The sequence below is a fragment of the Numida meleagris genome, chromosome 3 (assembly GCF_002078875.1).
Source record: "Numida meleagris isolate 19003 breed g44 Domestic line chromosome 3, NumMel1.0, whole genome shotgun sequence".
Classification (NCBI taxonomy): domain Eukaryota; kingdom Metazoa; phylum Chordata; class Aves; order Galliformes; family Numididae; genus Numida; species Numida meleagris.
Window position 1 is genome coordinate 52843536 of NC_034411.1, and position 22078 is coordinate 52865613.

The 22078-nt window shown below is 39.0% G+C and overlaps 1 long non-coding RNA gene across 1 annotated transcript; it reads right to left on the reverse strand.

The window, feature by feature from the left end:
• LOC110396563 lies at nucleotides 5157-16435 on the reverse strand. The gene is made up of 2 exons (XR_002437057.1): nucleotides 15012-16435; nucleotides 5157-7732 (listed from the first exon to the last, which is right to left on the reverse strand). It is a non-coding gene; the product is annotated as an uncharacterized LOC110396563 (long non-coding RNA).

The following is a 22078-nucleotide window of genomic DNA, read 5'->3' on the forward strand; positions in this document are numbered from 1 at the left end:
ACGTGATTTTAACATAGAATTCTAGCATATTGCCCTATAGATTTTTAAGCTCAGTGTTTCCTTCAATTTGCACCTATATCAGGGGTTTAACTGCCCCTTACTGAAGAATGATCTTGGGATAGAACAAAGTATTCTGATAGTTGTAAGGCAATTCATAGTTGTGTCCGTAGCTGCAAATGTTTTATTTCATAGAGAGGACTGACCCCGGTAGTTTATTTTGCTGTGCAAGCAGATGTTCCACTTGGGCTCTGTATCTCGCGCTGGCCACGTGGATGCGGGGACAAGTGGAATAAAGCCCTGCAGACCCTGAGAAGAATAAAAGCAGGAGAGAGTCTGTGGTGGGTGGGAGGGGAAGACTGCACTTTGAAGCAGGGGACACCCTGCTGGCGCTACCTATTGCATCCACTGCTGGCGTGTTTCTTCTCTCCCCTCTCTGGTGATTTGCCACCTTTCAAGGATCAATAAGTAATAGTGCACTAGTGTAGGGAGTTTTTGATTCCCACTTATGGGACTATATAGAATGGATGCCTGTGTGTGAGAGTGTGCATATCTTGGCTGGAACTCATGATTCTCTATGCAGCTCTGAGTGCCTAGTTTGCTTGTCTCTGCCTCTGAGACAAGCCATCGTGGAGTGGACACATAAAACCTTGAAGGCGTGGCTCCGAGCCTTAAAAGAGGGGGGAGAGCTGATGGGTCCAGAACTGTGCCCCCATGCCTCGATTCTTCAATTCATCAGGACTACATGAACACCTCCTTCCTCTTGGCTGGTGTCCCTCGTTTCTGCAAGTCTACGGATACTGCTTCTTGTCAGAGAAGGACTGCTCTTACTATCTACTATATTTCGGGTGCTGCAACGGCTCATCGAGAACATCGTTTCAAAAACAGTACAGGTTGACCTGCTGATATCTAATTATCAGCGCTTATGTCAAGATCTGCTTGAAGAAGGGCCAAAAAAGGGAGTTTTGATGAGGTAACAGGGCTGAGTAGGGTACACTACAGGGGCGTTTTATGTTTGTATATAAAGAGGGGGGAGATGCAGGATTAAATGGGATGGGTGGTGCCTGCGAGCACCAAGGGAGAAATCGGGGAGTCACGGCGGGTGGTGCCTGCGAGCACCTGGGAGGAGCAGGGGGGGTCACAGGTATATGGGGCGGTCGCGTGTACGGGTATAAGTAGCCTTGTTGTGCAGCATTAAATTGGCATTTCGGTGCTACATACTGTGTATGTGTCCCGTATGCCCCTGCACGCGGAGGTGCGGATGGAAGGGAGGCCTTAGTACGTTGTCATAGACAACAGGTGACTAATGTTTTCTCTTAATGGATGAGAAATTAATGTTCATAAAAGTAAGCTAATAAGCCAGTACAAGCCCTGTGCAAACAGTTTCTGAACATCCTGCTCTTACATAGATTTGATGAAAACCTATACAGCCCAGCCAGGCGGTGAGATATGAACAACATTTCACCATGTTGTCATTATCTCTGGTGCCATGCTATAAGACTTCTTCCACAGATCTTCAAATACTGCAGTTATAATCTAGTATTTACAGTACATTAAGACTGATATATTCACTGTTATAATCAGTCTTGTTATTAGTAGAAATACAAAGTGCTAATGGTCCTATCAACAATTATTGAGATGAAAACGCTGTGTGAAGAGAGGATAAAATGTACAATTTATGTCTTGTGTCGTGGTTTGGATGAATAACTCCTTGAAATACAGCAGTATTAATCAGTGCAACGCAGCAGAATGTTGTCTCAGTTACAGGGAAAGTTTCTTGTATTCTGGGGGAAACAAACATTGTTTTGGATATAGCATAGACAGCTTCCAAACACTCTGTCCTTGATGAGAAAGTCATGCATTAACTGTATGATAAAGCTCCAAACTAACAAGTTATGAAAAGGCTGTAATTAATGGGCTGGGGAAAATAAATAATAATTAAAGAAAGATAAAAAATGAAAAGAAAAAAAAAGGAAAATAGAAAAGAATGTAAATAGCTGGAAATAAAGAAATAGGATTAAGTATTGCTGATATCTGTATGTAGTCTTCCATAGCCATTCAGGAAAGAGGAAGAACTACATGTAGATTTTGGGGTGACACTTATAACTTCTGAATTTGGCCAGTACAACAGGACTGGAACAAGTGGTGGAGAACACAAAGGTAAAGGAAATATTAGTGCAGATAAAATATCAGTACAGGAAATATTAGTGCAGATAAAATATCAGTACTCTCAAATGTTTCATATAGCTGATGCTTTTCAATGCACAGCACTTGCTCTGTACCAGACCATTTCTTTTTAGCCATTTGTGTGTTTGTACACAGGTTTCTACAAAAGAAAGAGCTTAGTGCTTAGGCTAGTTTTCTCTATCAGTTATAACTATTTGTACAGCAGCAATCACAGTATCTAGGTGCCAGTTTTGACAAAGTTTCACTGGGAAAGAAACAGTTATTATAGGTTTCATTGTGAAATAACTGGTTATCTGTCAGCAGCTGCTGTAGAGAACTGCAAATACATCAGTGGCTGTACAAAATGAGTTTTACAGCGATTTGGATACACATCACTGAGTGCTGGAGAGATATAGAGGACTGAGCTGTGTTCCTATTGTGCAGAAGACCTATTTCCCTGGAAAATATCTTTCAAGATATACTCAAAGGGCAAAATTCTATACAAAGACAACAGACCACTGAAAATTAGAATCTCAGCATAATCCATGCCTTTCACTACACATGAAAATTAAATACAACTCATTCAATTACATTTGAAGGTGCTATGGATGTTATAATTGATTTCCTAATTCTAGGACAAACTCAAACTGAGATGACAATATTGGCTTGGCAGAGACAACTAATGATAGTAACGGTCTAACACAGTAAGTAATGTTTTAATGGATTTATATAGGACAATAGTTGCATTATACTGTAGCTACCACTAGCAAAACCTCTAAGTTTGATGTTGTAGCCATTTGCTAAAGTAGGTAGTCACCTCATACTTTTTTTTTTTTTTGATCATATGAAAATGGATTATTAAATCAATTACCAGGTGGCATAGACTACAATGCTTAAAAGTGCAAGCTGTAGGGGGTGTATATTTGCAGTAGAACTTCTATATTTTAATTAATACCTGGTAAATTGTACTTCTAGTATTTCAGTGCTCAGAGATGCACTAGGAAAGCAAGATCCACATATCTCCATATTATGCTTAGAGAATAATTTCCATTGAAATTACAAGTTATGCAACTATGCACATTTCCGACATCCAGGGCTCTTTGTACCAGTGAATCCCTTGAGGAAATAATTTGTTATTCTACATACTTCTTTGAAATATGCTGTTTAAGTCTTCTAATAAAAAGTACTCATGTTCTGACATGAAGTATATACCATGAAAAAGGAAAATATTATATTCCTGTTTGAGTGATCAGATCCTGACATATCTGCATATGCAGAATAGCATTATCTCTGTGTCCACTCTTCACAAGAGCATTTTAAGCAGCTATGTTCTCTCATTCAGAAACTGTTCTTTAGCTACAATGCATGCCTCTATTCAGGGAAAGGAAGAAAGAGAACAAAGTGTTAAAAATACAGGGGGAAAGTTAACTTTTTTTTTTTTTTTTCTATTCACTTCAAAGTAGTTTCATTTTAAGTTTGGGCACAGGTTGGGGTCATTTCTTTTTTTTTATCAAAACAGTTTTCCCATCTTAATTAAAATCAGTGGACTATGCAATTCTGTTAGAATGGAGGAAAGGAGAGTTTGTTAATTTACATTTAAATAAAACTGATTTTCTGAACTTCTGATATAGTTGTATTTTTAATATCTTGAGCTTCATATTATATTTATAAGTGTTACCACTGGAATTATGGGGAATCTTGGCTCACAATTCTGTTATCATTCGGTAAGTGTTTTTGTAGCCACGCAGTCTAAGAGCAGAGACAAAACAGAGGTTTAAGTGGGTTAATGATTTTGTTAAATCTATTGATATAACTTGAAGAAAAGACAATCTGAAGAAGAACTCAAAATGCTGTCCATTTTTTTCCAACTATTCCATTTGGTCCAACAGAAGGTAACATTCATTGCTACTGAGATAACAGTGATTCTGCTGTGGTTCCTTGTGTAACATCTTTCATTTCTTGATTAATGATTATCACCAAACATATTTCAATGTCTTCAATAACTTAAGTGCATGAAAACCTTTATTGTACAAATAGAGCACTGAAAAATACCAATTAACACCTGAATTATGTGTGATTAACAATAATTCTCTGCAGTACAAAAAGATGTAACATGTATTTATAATACTACTACTGTATGAGGTACGTAGAGATGCATCATAAAAAGACTTTGAATTTGCTTATTTTAGTTTCCAAAATTGAATAGTGCACAAAGTTTTCTATTCAGTAACTATTTTAACATGAAAACCTGAAAAGATTTACTTAGTTTTCAGCTAACAATGTATATTTAAGCATTCAGCCCTAATTATGTCTGAAAATGCAACACTTACCTGAATGCAGTGTAACATTTTTGAGAATGCTTTCAGCTTAGATTTGTTGCTGTCATTGAATATAAGATAAAAAAAAGAAATTGTTTTCTATCTGGTGAAAACAGAAGGCTTTGAGAATTTTTTTTTATTAAGTTGTAATAGAAAGGTAAAAAGAAAAAATTGTGACAAAATACAAATAATTGTGAAATATTTTGTTCAATGATAGTCATTTTCAATGATTATGCTGTGATTTTTCAGCTAAAAATCATTTGAAAATTAGAAAAATAAGAATTCTTACTTAAAAACTACCAAAGGTATAATTCAAAACAGGTTTTAATTCACTTAAATTAATTTAAACTGACCATTCTGTAGAGTAATCAGGTTCACATTTTTCTCTGATGTCTTGGAATATTTGTCCAACAAACACAATGTAGGCATTTGTTTGTTTTTCACAGAAACTCAAATCAACTGCACACTTCAATGATTTTATTTTATTTTTTATTGCAAGAGCATATCAGATTTACTGCAGAATAACTGTCTATCTTTGCAGTGCATGCGCAATAGATCCCATTTCTCCAGACTATTATATAGGAATTTTTGCTTTTCCAGTGAAAAAATTTTCATTTTGTCAAATTGCTATTCCTACATGGTGACAACATACATTACATTTGCTAATACTAGTAGAAGCACCATTGCTTTTCCATTCACAACTTCCTTTGAAGCCTAGGGAAGTTGATTTCTTGATTTTCTCATTTTTTTTTCTCATTTTTTTCTCTTTTTTTTTTCAGTGCGTTTCTGAAATCACACTGAAGAGGGAATCAGTGTTTCATTTAATGATATCAGCGTTCATTATACATGAGCTCCCTTTGCCAAAGAAAGTGAAAGTTCAAACTTGATCCCAAGAGAACAGCCAGTCTTCTTACCTGGGATAATTATGTTCTGTATAAAGCCAAAAGAACAACCTTGCTTTTCCTAATGCTTTTTTGCAGTAATTTAAATATTGCTTAGGTTCAGGGAATTTTCTTCCACACTGTATGGAATCGCTTGAAGACACACTCAAATACTTAAGACTTAGAGGCCTTTGGTTAAGTTGACAGCTCCCACTGTCTTTGTTGCAATTCTGCATATAAAAATTTTTGTATCACGTCTGAGAAAGTACAAATCTAAACAAAAGCAAAAACTTGAAAAAAAAAAGAAAAAAAAAGAAGTGAAAAGAAATAACTAAAGACTTATTGTGTGTCAGAGTAAAAAGAATGGAAGATTTTAAATGTTTGCATCCAGAAATCCAACCCTTAGGATCTTTTTTCAAGCTGCTAAACCATAACAGATGCAGCCATCCATACTGGAGATAAAGTCACTGACAGTTTTTCGGACAGTGAGAACTGTGTCCTTAAGAAAGGTTAATTTTTCTCCTTTTCTCCAGAATCGTTTGTTGTTTATTCAAAGTTCCTCAACTTGAAACTGATCAGAACATAGTGTCATGCCTATTTACCAATTGATTTAATTTTTCTGTCCCAATAAAACAAGTTATGAGGTGCTGTTACTGCATTAAGCTTGGAAATTTCAGAGAAATGCAATGTACTTAAAGTTTCCGTTCCGCATACTCATTACTTATTAATGCTGGACGAAAACTCTTGACAAATGCATTGTCATTAACAGTTTGTTTCGATGGGTGAAGTACTGGGCAGTTACATCTAATCTCTCATTCTATAATTTAACCATAAATAGAAAAGTAGTGTTTGTCTATTAATAATATTGTACTACCTTAAAATTGATTCACATTTGTGTGTTGCCATAATATAGGTATCTAACACTCTGCTGAAGATACCTATGAGCACTCACATACAATACAAACATTTTTGTCCATTTAAGTAGGATTTTTATAGATGCTGTGAACACTTTTTAGTTAAACTGTAGTTTCTTCCTTTTTTTCATTAAATGCTGAATATGCAATAATAAAAATTTATTTTTTTTCTCACTATATTGGGAAATACAAGTTTTTGGTGTTGTTAAATTCTGTATTTCAAAAACTCTCCAGGGTTTGTCAGCAAAGGTGAGAACAGAGAAAAGAGATGCAATGCAAGGTGGAGCAAAGCAAGAGGTGAGGAGAGACAACGAGAGACGAGAAAAGGGAAGGAGAGGCAAGGGGAAGGAAGGGGAAGGGAGTGGAAGAGGAGAGAAGAAAGAAGGGGAGAGGAGGGGAAAGGAGGATAAGCATCTGAAATTTATTTATAATCATAAACAGGAAATAAACGGATATAGTTGAAAACAGGTAAATTATCTGCTCAGCTATACATAAAATTATTGACAGTATTATATTGACACTTTATGTCAAGTATAATTCATTTTCCTCTGTCAAATCTAATCAAACATTTGTCAGTATGATTCCAGAAATGGAAACTGAATAGGCATAAATTCATTATCTACAAGAATACAAAGTATTAGACGATACACATACTTAACTTCTTCAACAAAATCATCAAAACAGTGTCCACCAACTGTAAGGACAGTGTCACATATAAAAACAGTACGTAGAAGGAAATAACAATTCTTGAATTTGTAACAGAAAATATAATAACTTAAAAAATTTCCCATGTCATCTGTGTAACAATTTCAGTCATTTCCTGAAGATCTGAGTCCTGATCTTGAAGAAACATAAGTATGTCCTCAGAAAAGTCCCAGTGGTTAAAGCCCAGTAGGACTGATGCAGCTGAATGAAAGCTTTTCTTTCAGTATGTACAAATAAATATGGATGCCTTAAGAAAATACATCAGTGTATTTTGATATTAGTCAGTATATGTTATGTTTACTAGAGGATGAAGACATCTAAATTCAAGTACAACCCAAGACTAGAAAGTTTCTATGCTCCCTTTACAAGAGGAATTACACACTTTGAAATAGGTATGGAGAGATAGGGCTGCTGAACATAAGGCTAGCTAGGGCTCTCCTAGCAGAAATAGCTCTAAAGAAAAAGAAAGCCAAGACTTTCAGCTCTTCACTTCCAGGAGCATCTGATTCTATCTCAGCCATGTGATAAAATTTGTCAGAAAAGTAGGAGAACTTGAATTTTGCCACTCCAGGATGAAAATCCAAATCAGGATTGATGTTGCTACAGAAATGAGAAAGAAGAGCTGGATTAGAAGTGATTCTCATTCATTCCTGTTGGTGATGGGCAATAAGAACAATTCCAAGGAGAAAGACTAGCACTCCTCAGGTCCTCCTCTTCCACTGTGACATCCACTTTCCCCCACTTTCAGGTCCTGGTGAAAGACAAAACAAAAACAAGAGCTGTGATCTTTTGTTACCTTAGCAGTTGGTAATGGGACAACAGCTTATTTCCTCCAGGACCTATTCAGCCAGTATCCTCCAGGCATTCACTCAAGAGAGGGCCTGTTACTTGTAAAAACTTTAAGTGAAACAAAAAATGCGTTGGTATTTCTGTCCGTGATGGACAATAAAAACTCTATCGATTTACTGAAATTGTCTGTCATGGGGTTGCAGAATTCTTACCCAATGGCAAAAAGTTTAGCTATTTTTCATTACAAAATTGATACAGTTAACACATCATATGACTTTTGGGCTTGAATTTTATGATAGTGCTGAATCAATTTCAAGACAGATATTTTAGACATTTCTTAGTATTTCATAAATAACAAGGAAATTTTTCCTGTAACTAGCAAGGAAAATAATTATGTAAATATGTTGCTTTCTGTCCTATATTTCTTCCTGAATTTTATTGTGTTGGTTTTGTTTGTTTGCTTACTTGTTTGTTGGGGGAGGCATTTTCTATAGTGTAGTATAGTATGTGCAGACACAGAGACATCAAATTTACATTTAAACATACTTTGACAAGCTTTTTTTCTTCAAAGTGACATGATTGTTATTTAGTGATTATAATTACATTATATGATGTCACTGGTACTGCTTACTTTAGTTTTCAGATGTGTTTAGTTTGTAAGGATTAGGGGAAGTGACCAATATGAGCTAAAAACTGAAAGACCAAACATTTTCTTTCTCACTGTTAGACCTTTGTCACAGTTTGTAAGAAGTGAGCTTGCTTTTCTCAAATTTTCATTAGATGTTCATTAAATTCCATGGTAGTAGAAGTACTTGCTGGCTCAGAAAAAGAGACTTTAAACATATGCTGATTGAAATTTCTGGCAGCAACAATTTGTTGTAACAATTCTGTTGAAGATGTGAAAAGTCAACCACTGTTCCATGAGTGTCTTTTATTCAAAAGAAAAATAAAATATTGTAGGAGAAATAGCTCTTAATATTAAAATATAAAACTTTCTTCATTAAAATGTACAGATAAGAATCCAAATATTCATGGGTACCTATTATGTTGAGGATAAAGAAAACGTTTTTAATATCTTTATCAAATTAGTCAGTTATTTTAATTCATAAACAAACAAATAAATATGTCCAGAAAAATACTTCCCACAATAGGAAATACTGAATTACATTTTTAAGTAACTAATTTGAAATACTTCTCATGATTCAAGTCAATCATAGTGGTTTCAGATGTATCCTTTATGTTTTCTTCTTGAAATTAGATTTATAATAACTTACCACAAATATGGCTGTAATGTTGTATGATCCTACTGACAGTTTTATTTCACTCTTTCAGAATATATTCTAGGAAATGGAAGACTGGATTGTATGTGTTTTCTTGTTTTTTCTTTTTCAACTGATGTTAATCTTAATGAATTCAGTCAAGATGCTCTGCAGTATATGAAACTACAGTACAGTAACACATGATGTTTTCACCAGGATGAAATTCCTTGCTTTGGATTTCATGCAGACTTTACTAATGCCCATTCGCTCTTTGTCATTGGAAGTGCTTTTTGTTGGTTTTTTTTTTTTTTGTAAATGAAGGTTAAGATAAACAAATGGATCAGAATGAGTCGATTATGAAGCAAAGTACCAAGAGAAAGGAAGGTATTATAATGCTTGTGGTTTTGAAAGCCACTAGATTATTGCAACTGGCAAAGAAAATAACCATCTGCATATGTATCTGGCATATGATTATGTATCACATGATTTATGTACAGCCTTGATGGGCTACAGTGATGAGCATGCTAGAAGTATGATGGATGAATGAAAGGCACTCAGTGAGGTGAATGTGAATTGGAAAGTCAATATCAATTTGAAAATCAATCAGCAAGAATAAGACTGCTCAGTTTGTGTGCACAAAATTCTGGGTTAGGCGCTGTCTGTAAAGGCTAGGTGGAGATTTCCGAATCTTACAGAAAATATTTTCTCTAGCAACGTTCAAAAGTCTGCTACAACACGTATGTGATTCAATTGTTTATAGCTCAGGAAATGATAGTATTTTCTATAGTAGAACGCTCTCTTCCATTTCCAGGAGCCTGCCCTGTCTATCTAGGGTTTAGAGGAGACTTGCTTCCCTTTCAGAAACATGAGAAGGGCAGAATGGCTGCAACTCCCTGACCTCTGGCTAAGAACCCTATGGTAAACTAATTCTTTAGAAAGCTGTTTTGGTGGAGACACTTGGCTGCTCTCATCTCCTTCTCAATTCGAAAGAGTTAGCAAGAGAAAAAAGCCTATTGTCCCTATTCTGAACAACAACAAACATCCAAAGCTCTCTAAAAAAACTGCACATATTTATACAAATAACTACTTAAGGGCAGTCATTTTCTCTTACTCTTTCTGTAGTCTAGTGCAATAGGATCTCACTCTTGATTGGGAGCTTTTAAGATTAAATTTATAAGAATGCATCTAAAAATACACTGAAAATCATTAAGGTTAAATGCCAAGATCTCCAAACTTAGGAAATACCAAAATTAATGCTGATAACCTTTAATTTAGGATATACATCCTCCTTTTGGAAATGTCTTTTAAATACACTATTTCTGACTGATTCCCAGCTTTGTTCATTGCCCAGGAAGGCTTATTCTCAGCAAAGGAGCAACAGTTAAGCATTTCATTCCATTCTCTTGTTCAGGGTTTGGCACCATGCTTTGAATACCGCACACCACTTAATTTATCACCTCAATACAGAATTAATATTTACATGAGGTTTTCTATGACACTTACTGCTATAGTATTCGATTGTGGCAGAGGAATAATTTAATCATTTTCTTGGTATGAGATCCATCTGAATGTATTTCAAAAGATTACTGTCATTTTGGATGGCCAAGTGAAAATGGTCTGATGCATCTGAAAATTTCTTGCACCAGACCAGTCTATCCAGAGCACAACTCAGGTGCAATTCAGTAGCAACTGAAGAAGCATAGTATTTTTCAGATTGGTTGACAGCAAAAACAATATTCATTTCAAAATCAAGTTCTATATGACTTATCTACCATAGCATTTGAACATTCACATGGATGGAGATAAACCTATTTCTCCATGGTAGATCTATTACAGAAGGAAAATAATCTTTCTTTTTTTTTTTTTTCCCCAAGAATTCTTTGCTTTCTGTTCACACAGAAGGTAGGGTCAGAGTTCCTAAAGCAAAGCCCCAATAATTCTGGCTGATTTTAATGAATACTGGTGGAACACTGCCTGCAGGAAAACTGGAAGGAAGGACAGAAATACAGAAGGACGGAAGGAAAGACGGAAGGAAGGAAGAAAAAGTGCAAATATTGTACTTCCCAGTGGAACTTCATAAATTTTGGATCCAACAAAAAGAATGGAAATGATATGTTTATAAGGCCCATTATGTTCATTGTCTTAAGATATAAGTAAACATATCTGGACTGAGAACCATGCAGAAAGAAGTTACTTTTACTGAAAGAGCACAAAACTTGAAGACTTGTAACACCTATTGATTGCTGTGTTAAAATGTACAAAGAGTAGCTAGGTGCTTTATGTGGGTTGTGGTCTTACTTCACTTTCTATTCAGATAGTAAGATGTAACTCCAGTCTGGGTAGGAAGACAAAGTGATCACCCAGCTCATTTATTGGCAGTGACTATAAAGCTAACATGGTATTGACAAAGAGATATTATTAAAGGTGCTCTCCTTGGTGGGCAGAAATTATCACTTGGCACCTACCATCTTTAATTCATCTTATTAATTTACTTTTTTTTACTAAATCAAAATACTGCCAAAACATGAAGACTACTAAATGGAAATACCATTGCTAATTGTCAGGTAATTTTTATCTGTCCTGTCGTGGCGCAAGTTTTGGGATCTGATTTATATGATGCAACTCAGAATGAATGCTTATAATTATTTCACCAAATTTGTGCTGAGGAATTTTATCTAATGATGTCACCATATTCACTTTTTTTTTTTTTTACGGTTTTTAATCAGATTGCCAACTTCTACAGTTTCTCATACTTGAATCTTTTAAAGTAAATGCTAAAGCTTGAGCTAAGTAAAAACTTTCTTGAAGACTACAAAGTAATTTAGTTACTACTGTAAATCATGTTGATATTACTAAAATTCCTGTGTCAAATGATAAGCAGATAAAACTCAGGGTATAGGCCTGTTAGCTTCTGTCATGGTTTTATGATTTTCAGTTATTGGTACTCCACACCATAACATCATGTAGTGTATGTACCTGGTTCTCAGAAGAGAAGGACTACTACATTCCCCAGGGGACTTTCCTCCCCTGTTACCATTTTCCGGTTAGAGGGAAAGATAAAAACTTGTGTATCACGAGACTTCTCTTCTTTCCGCCGTCTCTCGTCCTGGCAGCATCTTGCTCCCCAGCTGTCTTATCGTCAGTATTAGAGTAAGACCTACCTTGATTTTTGGACATTCTCTCTCATTGTATTGGATTTATTAGCTTAAATTGTAATTATATTGTATTATAGTGTGTTGTTTTGCATTCTGATATCTTATTTAGTAGATTAGTTCGTTTCTCCTCAGATTGTTGCTGCTGTTGTTGCTCTCAGGACCATCTCCTTACCCTTTTTTTCCCTTTTCCCTTTCCTGGGGCGTGGGTCCATGGGTCCCCCGTCCCCTTTGTCACGGAACCAGGCCAAACGCCCGTAAACGGTTGACAGCTTCCTTCCTCTAGGTTGTACCTCTTCAAAACATGTATAAGTACTCTGTCTAGTCCAGCCCTTGAAAAGCATTTTAGCAGCTATAATGAAATAGAAGATGCATTCTGGCTTTAATTAATGTGTGTGTATAATTTCAGAGATGACTTAGTTTTTGCATTCATTAGTCTATTTTATTTTTCTGGTCATAGTGAACAATCCCTATACAATTACAGTTCTGTGACTGTAATTGAAGCTTTATCTACTGATCCATCAACTCTGTACAGAAAATTATCTGAATGTTACAGCTTGATTACTTTTTCCTAAAGAGCCAACAAGATTATACATTCTATTCTATCTTCATATAAAGAAATCAGGAAACAAACAGAATGTAAAACAATTACTCAATGGCTCATCTCAAAACAAAACCAGCTGTCCATCTTGAGAATATGTACCCCAGATCACCTTCTAAAATATACTTTAGAGGCAAGACTGTGTTATTCTTCTCCCTTTTGTTTCTCAGTTAACACAGCAATGGCAAAGGATAAAAATAGTTTTACAAATCCAAAATTTTATTTATAAATTCAGCTTATCAGTGCCATTCTTCATTGTTTTACTTTTTTTGTTCTCCTTGGACTTATTAATGCTTGGAAAAAATATTCAACCATTTAGATTTTATATAAAGATTACAGTTGCTGAGCCCTTGCACTTACATCTTTATCATTTGATACAGTACGTAACTGAAGCCAGAGTGCAAATAGTTAATCACATCCTGAGTCACGTCATTAAACAAGTTCTTTGTTCTTTGGAAGTCTCAGTCCAAAATAACAGTGCCAGCTTTTCTGTTGTTTAAAATTATAATTATGCACATATACTTAGAAGATCTGGAAAGTATCTTTCCCTGTTTGTAACTGCTAGAATGTCTGTTGGGGTTTTGCATCAGGAAAACCATTTTCGGGTAAAAGGGTATCCCTCAGGAAAAAATCAACAGCTTAGTAGTACTAGTGCTTTGATATGATCACATTTTACTGTTCAAGAGCTTCTGAAAGATACTGTACATTTTTAAAGAAGAAATCTGTGACCTGTAAGAAATTATAAGATAATTATGAAAGAAGTATTAAAAAGACGTTTTAAAGAGAAGTTTTAAAAAGAATGAATTAAGATCAAAAAGCAATAGTTCAACAATTGTGAGGAAGAGTGTTGGTTAAAAACTTATAAATGACACAGATTGTAAAAGGAGAAAAAATGAAAAATATGTATCATAATATACAGTAATTTATTTTATTTATAATAACTGATTTATTATAAACATATATATACAATGTATGTATGATTTTATAGTTCCTTTTTTCCTCTTATACGTAAGAAATGTGGAGTAGAACAGACAATAGCCAATATAATAATAATAACCAAAAAGGATTAAATCCTAAAAACTAACGGTTATTGTTTAAACCAGCAGGTAGCTAAGCACCATACAGTCATTTGCTCACTTGCCTCTTCCCAGTGGGATGGGGGAGAGAATAAAAATAAAAAAAAAACAGTAGAACTCATGGGTTGAGATAAAAACTATTTACTAAGATAGAAAAAAGGAAGAGGAAAAAAGGGTAGTAGTAGCGACAATTTTATATATATGTATATATGTAACAAGCGATGCAAAAGTAATTGCTCATCACCCACTGACCAACCCCCAGGTAGTCCCCAAGCAGAGGCATCCTGTCTGATGAACTCTACCCCTTTTCAGTCTTTCCTTCCACATGAGGTCATATATAATGGAATATCTCAATAAACTTTGGCCAGTTTAGGTCCTGGTCCTGTCACCTCCCAGCATTTTGTACCTCCCAGGCCCCTTGCTGGCAGGACAGCACAAGAAAACTAAAACATCCTTGACTCTGTACAGAACTACTCAGCAACAACTAGAAACACTGATGTGATATCAACCTTGTTTTTCTCCCAAAACCAAGACATACCAGACATCATACCAGACACTATGAAGAAAAACAACTCTGTCCCAGTTGAAATTAAGACACTACTTCAAGATGCTTTGAGTCAAACCTTTAAGGTGCCTGAGTCAGGCAGAGAGCAGAGCACCAGGCAAGTGGAAATCGTGTTTGTAAAGAAGCTGAATCCAATTTCCGACAGCTAGAGCCAGTTTTTTGCAGCCTCCCAGAAGGCTAACTAATGTCAACCAATTTAAATCACAACCAATAGGGAATAATCCCTTGAGCCTGATGTCCTCTACCCTGCTCAGATAACAAAAGTGATAAAACTGTAATTATATGATAAGGCTGAAAATTCTTTTCTGTTTATTTGAGATGTGGTGATTTATTGTTTGGTAAAGTTTTGAGGATGGAAAAATCTCCCCTATTTACATAATCAAGGCACCAAAATCTTTAGAGCAGAGCACGGTATCAGCAGTGGGCTGTGCCACATACATTAGGATCATTTCATTTTTACAGCTTGTGCTGTATTCAGCCTTAGTACCTACTAGCCTGTAGTGAAAATCTACTGTCTTCTACTAATTAAGATTAATTTACGTTAATAAATGGAGCTGTTAGTGTGTGATGTCAGATGTTGAAGCTCACCAGTCAGATGCAGCCCTATGCCTTCCACTACAGCTGAGTAGGTTCTGCAGGTGCAAGACTCCTCTCTGTGAGAAGCTTGGATTAATACACATGCAAGATACAGTCGGGAAGGACAATTGGAACAACGCCTTTGTCAAAAGCTGGTGAGAAATTGTATAAATAATCAAATACACAGAACAAACCTATGGAGGTTTTCCATAGCAGGTGTGTTGGTACAACATGCCACAGCCCCAGGAACAACACAGCAGGTGCAGATGTCACCTGGGGGATCTACTCCTTACTTCACAGCTACAAAAATTCTCTCTCAATTGCTCCTATAAAACTTCAAATATTATTGGTACTTCACTTGAGAAAGAGATAGTTAAAAATACTCATTTTCATAACATTTTTTTGTGTGTGAAATGAATCAGTCAGGCTAAAAACAGGTGAAAGAGGTGCAGCTGCACTCAGATCCCAGCTGTGTGCTGTTACCTGGTGGAGCAGCTCAGGCACTGCTGTGGCCTTGACCAGGGTGTGGTCAAAAAAGTGAAAAAACTGCAGATTAAATTCGGGGAATACAGAGCTACAGTGGGATATCACTGTCTGCTGAGTCTTGAACCAGGTGACACAACAGGAGCCTGTGAGAATAGATGAGACGGGGCTACCAGGCATCAGCTTTTTTTCCCCTCACAATAACATTATTTCCAAGTTCAGAAGGGATTTTTCCCTGTAGAGTCAGAGAGGTAAGGAGTCACTGTGAAGAATTCATTAACAAAACATTTTAAATTATGTTTGTGAACATCTACTGCCTTGAAAGGAACACCTAACATTTCTGTGACTGTCAAAACAAACACACACCAAAAAGTGTGACAAGAATCAGGGGGGGTGTCAGCCACATGGGGTCCCCAGGCTGAAGTGAGTGAGGAAGATGTTGCCCATTCATTGTTCCTGGTACAGGAAGGACAGGACAAGGAGACCTAAGAATCTCACTGTGTGGGACTGATGGGGTGGAAGCATGCCATTTGCCTGGCCTGAAATAATATGAGAGCATGGGGATGGCAAACAGCAGCAGTACAGGAAAGGTCCGCCCCTTTTGGAGGGATGATCTACTAGGATTCTATCTATACATCTCACAAGAGAGTAGTGGGAATGGTGGTGAAACACTCTTTGTACACCCTAAGAGAGGAATTTTGATGTGAAAGGGGAGAAGCACTGGAGTAGTGCTGTAGCGGTAGAGAAGCGGTAGAGAAGGTAAGTGGAGGGAAGTAGCTCTGTGTCTACAGCAGCTATTCCAAAGGCCCCTCGATACCCTTTGGGATCCTTGAAACGTCCCCTCCTGAGGTAATCAATGCCGAGTGTACACAGAGCCCCTGGACCAGTTACAATAGGATGTTTTTGCCAGTCTTTACCAGTGAGGCTTATTTCGGCCTCCAACACAGTCAACTCTTGGGAACCCCCAGTCACCCCAGAAATGTAAACTGAGTCTGTCCCTTGGTGACTCGAGGGCATTAGAGTGCACTGTGCACCAGTGTCCACCAGTGCCTCATATTGCTGTGGTTCTGATGTGCCAGGCCATCGAATCCACACAGTCCAATACACTCTATTATCCCTTTCCCCCCTCTGGCTGGGGGCAGGGCCCCTCTACTTGTTACCTCCCTTGTTCTTCTGATCAGGGCCCTTACGGCTTTTGCCACGTCCCCCAGCGGAGGATTTCGCCTTGGTGATTGATTTGGCTAACAGTTCTGTTGCCCATGCTTGTAGTGCAGGAGTGGGTTTTTTGTGCCACTTCTTCATGTCTTCTCCATGGTCACGTAGGAAACGCCACAATGCAACGCGTGACATAGTCTTACTGTTGTCACTTGGTCGAGCAGGAAGATGTTTTCTTCTTCTAATAGCTGAGATGTTGGATGATGCGAGTTGGGAGGACAAGTTGCTCAGCCTCTCCTGTAGGGTGTCTCAACAATCCTGATTGTCATCAGGTTTATCGGCATGAGGCAAAGAAGTCAGTTCCTCTATTATATCATCGTGATCACTCTCAAGTCTATCCAGTCTTTCAGTTACCTTTACAGTGGCTGAAGCATAAACTTGCAGAGGGGTTAAATGTATCTCAAAGTCATGGAGCCTGGAAATCAGTTCACCCATAGGGGGTCTTCTTTCCCCTCTGCCATACATGGCTGCTAATGTACCGGCGTACTTTTCTGGTGCAGTTCTTGTGAATGTACGCCACATGTCTGGTGTACACCTGACTCTCTCAGGATCATGCTCCTGGTTTGGATCATCAGGAATGAACCCAGGGTCATGTAACATTTCCACCACAGCGCATTTTCTCAAATAATGGAAGCCTTTTTCCATAGCAGTCCATTTCTTTGCCTCAGGCATCAGATCATTTTTGAAAGGGTATTTTTCCTTCACAGCTAATAGCATCTGCTGGTGAAGGACTCATCCTGGCATCTACTGATATCTCTGTCAATTGCTGAGTCTCTGGCAGTACTTCCCAGCTGGTGGGCTTCTGTACTGTCTAGCAGTGCACTGTTGGCTCCACTGTCCCAGCATCGAAGTAGCCAGGTGACAATGCATTCACCTGGGTGCCGTGTAAAGTCTTTTCTCAAGACTCAAAGTTCAGTCATTTTCAGAGGACGAGTAGTAAGGGTTTCAATGTCTCTTTCAGTTGTTGTTGCCCTGGTGGGCGTTGGTGACCGGGTTCTTGTTGAGGGCCCGTCCCCTGGACTTTGGGGTGGCTCCCCTGGACCTTCTCGCTTTGCTGTCTCCTGTTCCGGAGGAAGCGATATTCGTTTCACCTTCCGTCCTCTTACAGGGACAACTGAATTCAGTTGTGGTGCCTCCTGTGTTTGATCAGGCTGGTTGTATTCCATGCTCTGTCTCTCAAGCTCGGCTTGGACCAACTTTTCTGTTGCGGTGTGAAAGTTGGATTGGAGGGCGTCTCATTCAGATTGAAGACTGTGTAGTTTGGATTGGAGAGAGTCTTGCTGAGTTTGAAGGTTGTCTCATTCTGTTTGGAGACTGTTAAGCTTGGATTGTAGAGTGTCCCGCTCATTTTGGAAGGTGTCTCCCTCGGATTACAGAATGTCCCGCTCATTTTGGAAAGTGTCTCACTCAGATTGGAGACAGTCGAGTTTGGATTGCAGAGTGTCCAGCTTGGATTGGAGACAGTCGAGCTTGGATTGCAGAGTGTCCCGCTCATTTTGGAAGGTATACCATTCCGATTGGAAGACGTTTTCCTGAGATCAGAGATTATTTCTTTCAGCTCGGAGATCTTCCTTTTCAGCTTGGAGAATTTCTTTCTCAGCTTGGAGACACTCTTGGCAGATTCAGAGATTCCTTTCTCTGGTTAGGAGATTTCCACTTTCAGCTCGGACCCACTCCTCGAAACTCTGCATGTCGGCTTGGAGACTCTCTCACTTATTCAGTACTTGCTGATGGAAACTCTCCCTTTCCTTTTGGAAACTCTCTTTCATTTCAGAAACTCTCTCTCTCAGCTTGGAAACAATCTATTTTGGTTTGGAGACCCTGTATTTTGGTTTGGAAACTCTGTCTCTCATTTTCAAACTGTTTCTCCCTCTCTGTTTGGAGACTCTGTATTTCAGTTTGGAGACTCTGTATTTTATTTTCAAACTGTTTCTCCCTCTTGGGATAGTATTGAATAAGGCCCGATAAGCATGAGCTAGGCCCCAAATGATCTGTTCCTCCTCAGATTCACCAGAGCTATCACATCCCTGTCTCAAATATTCGCTTAGGCTCTCAGGATCTTCCAGGTGTTCAGGAGTAAAGTTTCATGACACCGGAGATGCCCATCTCTCTAAGGTCTCTCCCAAGCCTCTCCACACTCCCTGCCACTCAGTATCCTCTGGCTTTGGAGAAGGCTTCCTCAAAATATAGATACTGAGTGAAATGACTAGAATGATGAGTAGTGCTTTCAAGGAGATTGACAACATGGTCAAAAGAGCATTCAAAAAATGCATCAAGGATTCAAAGGAGAGACTGGAAGATGGTTTTAAAATCACAAGTTCTGTCATATTAGCAGCTTCCTCCGGAGCTGTATGCCACATTGTATACAATGTATACAGATACCAAGGCATTTCCATCAATGTTTTCAATTGCTTACATATACAGAAAGCTCCATAGAGCAGCGTGGTGAGCTTAATAAAGGCCCAGTATGTTCTGAGCATTAAAAAAGAAATAATGATGGAATGCACTGCCTTAAAGGGCAGTTTTAAAAGAGAAATCTTTCTTTTTTTCTCTTCACAAAGACAGGCTAGCAGCAGCCAGAAAAAAAAGTTTACAAAAAGTGTACAATAAGTTTACAAAATATCCCAGAGTATTGGCAGTCCGCCTGGACTTTCCAAGGTCATGTTTGCAGTTACAGCACCTGCAGTTTTGATAACGAAGCTCTCAGAAGCAGAGAAAGATTCGTCCTAAGAGCTAAAAAGCAACCTTAGCTTCGTTCTAAAAGCTAAAAAAGCAGAATTTTGCCCTTAATTTTGCCTTAATTTTGCCTCAGTTTTGCCCTTTGCATTCTCCACCAAAAAATGTCAACGGTTTACGGGCGTTCGGCCTGGTTCCGTGACAAAGGGGACGGGGGGGACCCACGGGCCCACGCCCCGGGAAAAGGGAAAAGGGTAAGGAGATGGCCCTGAGAGCAAAGAACAGCGGTAACAATCCGAGGAGAAACAAACTAATTTACTAAATAAGATATCGGAATGCAAAACAACACACTATAATACAATATAATTACAATTTAAGCTGATAAATCCAATACAGAGAAAGAGAATGTCCCAAAATCAAGGTAGGCCTTACTCTACTACCAACGATAAGACGGCTGGAGAGCGAGATGCTGCCAAGACGAGAGACGGCGGAAAAAGGGACGAGGTCTCGTGATCTGCAAGTTTTTATACTGCGAGCTTTTATCTTTTCCCTCCGGCTGGAAAATGGTAACAGGGGAGCAAAGTACCTTGGGGAATGTAGTAGTCCTTCTCTTCTGAGAACCAGGTACATTCACTACATGATGTTATGATGTGGAGTACCAATAACCGAAAATCATAAAACCATGACAATAGAACAGAAGAAAATGTAGGACACTAAGAGAAAAACCATTCCAAGTAAAATAGCAGCTACAGCTTGAAGACTCTCTGTGACACTGGATGTTGGAAATTAGCAATCTCACTTTAACTTGTTAGTGTTACATAACAGGGAACTGAGGAAAGAGAAAAGATGAATTTGTGGGAGCCTGGAAGACAAATCCTCAAGAAGAGGAGAGGATAACTGAGAAGAGGCAAAGAGAGACACACACTGGGTAATAACACCTCCCTGTCACCAAGGCCATGGAATGGAAGCAGCAGCTGAGGCCCCCTGTAAGCAGGGGGAACCAACTCTTTGGCCACTGTTTTGCATGCCCAGTTCCATTTGCCAGGTTGTCCCCCTGTGTGCCCCCCTGTAGCACTAGGTGCAACTCCACAGTGCATTAGTGTAGAGAGAAAAGCTGCTCTAAGTTATTTTTGCTGGGGCAAATTGGAGGCGGGTGATGCAAGGTCTTCCTTGGCTGGATGGCCATGTGTGGAGCACCCTCAGGATGTTGGGTTTCCTGTTTCCTCCTGGTGGAGGAGTTGGTGCTCCTCAGGTCCTCTTTCATTCTCAGGAGATGCTGTAGAAGAATGAAGCAGTAGAATGTGGAACTGTGAGACAAGATTGTGAAACATAGAAGGCAATGACTGCAGACTGGCAAAGAGAGAGGCACCCCAGGCAAAAGCACTTCCCTGTCACCAGGGGCATGGTTACATTGGAGCAGAGCCTCTCCAGCACCTGTACTCAGTGTGCATATCATACCATTTGGACATTAGCCACCTGAGAAGCTCCTTAGCATGTTAAGGTCTGTGGCCTCTATGCAGCCTGAAGGCATGTCAGGTACTCTTATCTGCTGCTCATGGATACAGGTTTATTTCCAGGCATTGGCTGCACTGCATTGTCCTTCCTTTCTGGAAAGTAGTACCTGTGTTCCCCATCCTTGTTTGCATTTGTGTGAGTGATTGAGCCTTCCCTTTTGCCCTCCATGAAAATGGCTGCAGCTTAGCTTAGGCTTCCCAGGGGGGAATGAAGGACTTGGTGCACACAGCAAGGGGGTGATCCCTCTCAGTCCCATGAATGAAGTGTCCTGTCTTGCCTCCCCTTTTATTTACTTTTTTTAAGGACAGAGCAGAGCCACATGGTAGTGGCATGGCCAAGTCCACCCTGTAGCACAGGCAGTGATGCAGGCACAGACCCATGCCCTGGCTGCTGGTGATGTGGCAGCCCTGTATTCAGGGCGCATATCACAAGCTATGGAGCCCCCTGCCCCCAGAGCAGTTCCCCCCTGTAAGCAGATTTGGGGTAGCTGCAGTGTTGCAGCCAGCTGCTTTAGCCAGTGAGTGGGAAAGTCTCCTCCCTGGACTGATAAATGGTGAAGGCTGAAGTACTGCTCATGTCTGGGGCAACATCCCTGCTGGGTGGGTTTAGATTGCTCCCTGAGTATTCAAAGACGTGTGTGCTACAGCCAGGCAGGCCAGCCTGTAGCTCAGGCATTGGCAGGAGCTGGGTGCTCTTTGAGGCTTTTTGGAGATGGTGAAGGATACCATCCTGCAAGCAGGGCTATGCATGCTGCCAGTGCTTAGCATGCTATGTTCTGAGGGAACCTCTGTAATCAGGCAGGTATCTCTAGCCCTGGCCTTTCAGAAGTATGGGGCCAGGCTCTCATTTGCTCTGTAATCAGAGCTAAGGTCCCACTCCCAGCATTTGGCCATGCCACACCATTGCCTGGGTGCTGAGAATTATTCCTGCTTTTGGGGGATGGGGAACCTGCTTGCAGAAATACTTATCCTGGCCTCTGCTGCCACTGGGTTTTTGAAGGGATCTTAGAATAGTATACCAAGTAGAACTCATGGGTTGAGATTAAAAACGGTTTACTAAGATAGGGAAAAGGGAGATAAAAGAATATAGTTAATTTTTATATATTCATCATTACAAATGATGCATAAGCAATTGCTTACCACCCACTGACCAATGCACAGCAGTCCAACTCCTGAACTCCTCTCCCTCTT